This window comes from Ailuropoda melanoleuca, chromosome 9, assembly GCF_002007445.2.
Source record: "Ailuropoda melanoleuca isolate Jingjing chromosome 9, ASM200744v2, whole genome shotgun sequence".
Taxonomy (NCBI): domain Eukaryota; kingdom Metazoa; phylum Chordata; class Mammalia; order Carnivora; family Ursidae; genus Ailuropoda; species Ailuropoda melanoleuca.
In genome coordinates, this window is record NC_048226.1 from 31,888,414 (window position 1) to 31,893,667 (window position 5,254).

Sequence of the window (5,254 nt, forward strand, 5' to 3'; positions counted from 1 at the left end):
CATTTCTCAGGCACTCCTGGCTGCTCTAAAGATAAGGGAAGGGAAAAACAAATGGTTAACTCACAGAGATCACAGTCCAGCAAGACACGAGTCTCCCTCGTTTACCAATGTCTTAGTGATTTACCAGGAAAAAAAGCATTCTTATCAATAACTTAACTTCCAGAAGGAAACTCCCAACGATCTTTTTTTTTTTTCCATTTATTTATTTGACAGAGAGAGACACAGTGAGAGAGGGAACACAAGCAGGGGAAGTGGGGGAAGGAGAACCAGGTTTTCCAATGAGCAGGGAGCCCAACGTGGGGCTCCATCCCAGGACCCTGGGATCATGACCTGAGCCAAAAGCAGACACACCCAATGACTGAGCCACCCAGGCACCCAACTCCCAACAATTTTAATGGTAATGCTTTACTAGAGGGAAAAACAACCTTACTTGACAATGGCAAGGCCTCCAATATCTTGTAGGTCCTCTTTAGCATGCAAAAGTTCCTTGGAAAACCTTCCTTTTCCTTACCTCCCCCAACTTCCAAATATAAATGGGTCACCCCTCACAACCCCGGGGCAGCTCTTTCTGCCCATGGGTCCTGTCCCCATGCTTTCATAAAATCACCTTTTTGCATCAAAGGTGGCTCAAGAATTCTTTCTTGGCCGTGGACTCCAGACTCACCTATATTCAAAAACTATCTGCAGGGCTGCAGTAACAATTCAATAAAGAAGGAACATAGTTTTCAATAAATGGTACTTAGGTGGTTGGTTATGCATTAAAGAGAAAAATTAAAGAGAATTTCTCGATGACCTAGATTTTAGAGGTTTTTTTTTTTTTAAAGAAGGCAATGCACATCATAAGGAAAATATTAGTAAATGCAAGAATCTCTGAATTAAGGTCCGTTTATTAAAAGACACTACAACAAACATGAAGAAACGAGCCACAAACTGGAACAAAAAAGCTATTTTCAAGACACATTGTTGAAAGATCAATACCCAGAATGTATGAAGAACTCCTAAAAATCAATGCTAAACACCAATTTGATTGAAAGTTAAATAACGCACACGCAACAGGCATTTCACAGACGACAAAACACAGAAGGCCCATCAACAGATGCTCAGACTCTTGAGCAACCAAACTGAAACCACACCCGCAGGCATAACAACTCAAAGCAACCACGGTGGGGGGGGGGGCAGATTTGAAATGCAGAAGTTTGGCTAGGTCGTAGCTAACATACAAGCTACTTTTAGGCAACCAGCTTGAGCAAGGGACACAGGAGTAAGGTGGAAGGCCCCACAATGACCCTGGGGGAACGCAAACAGACCCCTTAGGCGACCCACCTCAAAACAGCCATAAGTCCTAGCTGACCAATGGGTTACTTACAGCGAGGCTCAGCCACCAAAAAAGGAAAATGCCTTATGTTCTCATACCTTCTCACCTTCCCCCTTAACTACAGCCCCCACCACTGTTACCTCACAGACAGACAGACTCTCCTTTCCTGTCCTGCCCACTGCTCCCTTGCCCTGTATTCAGTAAATTCCTATGTCCTTTCTTCTGCCTTGGGTGAATTCTTTTCACTGACCTCAGGGCCAGGTGTGCGCCCTTCTGACAGGAACTTTGAAGCACGGCCTTTAGACTGCAAGTTGACCAATGCTTTTTGAGAACACACAATAACCAGCAACTCCACTCCCAGCTTTGCTTCTTAGAGAAACTCTTGCACTTGTATGACAGAACACAGATGTAGGAGTGTTCATAGCATTATGCATAATGGCAAAAAACCGGATACAAGTAAAAAGTTAAATTGATATAAAAAATTGTATTGAAAATGAACCAGATGTAGCCAGCCACAAGCATCCATGTGAATGGATCTAAAAATATTATGTTAAAGGAAAAAAAGAGTAATTCATGTAAGAACACATAGGGTATTAAGATCTCATTTATATACATTTTCAAAAAAAATCAACAATTGTTTCTGTATACGTACACACATATGTGGTAAAAATGTCAGAAAAGGAAAGTTAATTAAAAACCACATTTGGGATAGCAATTGCCTTTCGGGGAAGCTGGGAAATAATTATGAAACAGTACTGAGGGAACATCAAAGTGCTGGCTCTGTTCTGTATCTTAAGCTTGAGGGTAGATACGAGTGCCTGTTTATTATTATTTTCAAAGAGTTGTATGTTAGTTGCATGTGCTATTGTGATATAATAAGAAATATATATATTTTGTTCTTCAACTCCAGGATCCCTGCCAGAGCCCACAAAGCTGTTGTTATTTCCTAAGTGCAAACAGAGACAGGAACATCTTCGGTTACAATATTTGGTTTTTGTCCCCGTTCCTTATACAACTCCGGAGTTGAACAATAAAGGTGAAAGAAGCATCTTTTATTATTTATACCAAACCCTTTACAACCACATTTGAGTTTATGTTAATGAAGTGACCTTTAAAAAACTCCTAAGTGTGGGGGCTGGTTGCCAGAGGAACCAACCATGTGATTAGAGGGTTGGAAATTTGGCCCTACTCCCCTCCACTTACAACCTCCAGGAAGGGAGGGGGCTGGAGATTGAGTTCAGTCATCAATGGCCAGTGATTTAATCAATCATATCTATGTAATGGAACCTTCATAAAAACTCTAACTGAAGGGGTTCAGAGACCTAATAGAAATTGAACAAGAATGCATCTATGTGCTGGGAGGTTCGCACATTTCAAATCTCCTCTGAAATGGAAGCTCCCATGTTCACTTGGGACTCTTCCAGATCTTGCTAGATTTATCTCTTCATCCAGCTCTTCATTTTTATCCTTTAAAATATTTTTTGTAATAAATCAGTAATGGTAAGTAAACTGTCAACCTGTGTCCTGTGAATCATTCTAGCAAACGACTGAACCTGAGAAGAGGTCATGGGCAGCCCTGATTTATAGCTGATGGTCAGAAGTACAGATGACAACATGGGCCTTGTAATTAGCATCTGAAGTCAATGGTGGTCTTGTGCTATCGCGTCCTCTTAACCCAAGTGGTCTATGCCACCTCCAGGTAGTCATTGTCATAATTGAACTGCAGGATACCCAGTTGATGTCCACGGAGAATTGGAGGCTTGTTTGTTGTGGAAACCCTCACATTAGTACCAGAAGCAGTGAGTGTAGAGAAATCGTGTTTTCTCTTAGTATGTTTTTTATTTATGACATTTCACAGTAAATTTTAAGTGCCAAAGGTATAGTATTTACTGATTTTATTATAGAGCAAAATCTTGATAGTTGGGTATATTTACAGCTAATGTAATTAATGACCTAAGAGTATTTTTTGGGAGGTCTCAAGGGTGCTATGGAACTTTGCCCTAGAACTTGATCTCCTTCTTATTCATTGCCTGTGTCCGTGTGATCTTGAGAGCTCTCATCATTGTTGTTAAAGTATTTACCTTGCACAAGGTCAGGATATAAGCTGTTGCTGAGTTGACAGCATGCTGAACTAGTGCTGCTTAAATTCCCTCTATTAGTGTGTCTTAGAATCTAGGACCAGGGGCGCTTGGGTGGTGCAGTTTGTTAAGAGTCTTGATTTCAGCTCGGGTTATGATCTCAGGGCCGTGAGATCGTGAGATCGTGAGATTGAGCCTTGCATCTGGCTCCATGCTCAGTGGACAGTCTTCCTGAGATGCTCTCATCTTCCCTCTTTCCATTCCCCTGCTCATGCTCTCTTCTCTGTAAAATAAATGAATAAGATCTTAAAAAAAAAAAAAAAAAGGATCTACGACCAGGCTAATGGAAAGGAAAGTGGAACAAACTGCAGGGAATGAAGCCTTGATAGCATAGGGGGTGGGTAAGATTATTACCATATATATGACAGTGAGCTGCAAATATTTGAAGTCATTTACATGAAACAGTAAGGATATATCTTCTGCATTGCTCCTGAGAAGGCCTTTGCCCACTGGAGGGAAGCAGACTTTAGCTCATCACGAGAAAGAACTTCGCAAAAATTTGAATTATTCAACTAAAACTGAAAATGAGGTGACAAGCTCACTAACAGGTATATTTCACTCCCAATGACAACCCTACTGACCCTAGTTTTCGAACAAACCCTTAAAATTACTGCTGATTATCCCAGAGACTGGGGCATGGAAAAGCAGGGTCCTATTTGTTTGTCACTGTATTCCCATAAATTCCCATAGGTACTGTGAATTAAACAGAGCTAGTGAAAATGAGTTAAGTTGATCTGAGATGTTGATCTGCCTTGCTCCAGGAAGCAGTATCATTTCTTCCCTTTTTATCAAAATATTTATCCTTGGCTTATATCAGTTTGATTCTCTTTTCCAGTATCTCTGTTATATGTCTGTGTTTTCTGATCACAATCTGGGATTCTGAAGATTTATTCAGAACCATGTCTAGAAAGACAGGTGTTGCAGAGGTCAGGCAAAAACCAAATGCAGCTCTTGTGGAAAGAAGGATGGTAATTTCCAAAACTCATGCCATTTCCAATGTTAATATGACATGTAATGCTTATGAACTATTACCGCTTCAGAGTACAAAGATGCCATTAGCTCCTACTTTACAGGATTTGTGTCCCCTTAGTGCCCACTGTTCTTGGTCACACCACTTCGAAGAATGAAGAGGCAGACCAGATGAAGAGTGGTGGGCAGCAAAGCAAAGTTGACTGAGCACAAGTATAAAGCTCCCAGAGAGGGAGGGGGACCCGAGAGGGTTGCCCTCGGAGTTTCTAAGTTTAGAGGGTTTTGTGAGGTCTTTTGCAGAACTTTCTTAAGCAATCAGGATGTACTGAGTCATGCCAATCAGGGCGTTGGTCATGTATCTGTCTACCTATTAGGTTCATGTCCATGTGCTGATGATCTTTTTTTGCTGACATCGGGGGGCTTAGGTCTAACTGCCACTTGCCCGTGATATTGACAAATGCTTTTGTGGTTAATTGTCTTACTTCAGGATATTTTGCAGAAGTCACTTCTGCAAAGGCTGCAAAGCAGAATGCCAGTGCGGTCCTGTCTGAACTGCAAAACAGGATGTCAGTGCTCTTTTATTTTAGCTCTCCTGACTCCGTAGTTTCTTGTTGGAGACCCTGGCCCTGACTACCTAACTGTCCAACCAACTCCTAATATTCCTTCCTCAGGTTATTGTTCAAATCCCCGGAATTGTTAGTGGAAAACATAGAATCCTTCTTGAGGCCTTTCCTACTCTAATACCACGCTCAAACGGTCAAAAACAAATAAAAAACTAGCCCTGGGAGTTGACAACTGGTCTGTTAGAGGGGAAGAGGGACAGATAATCCTG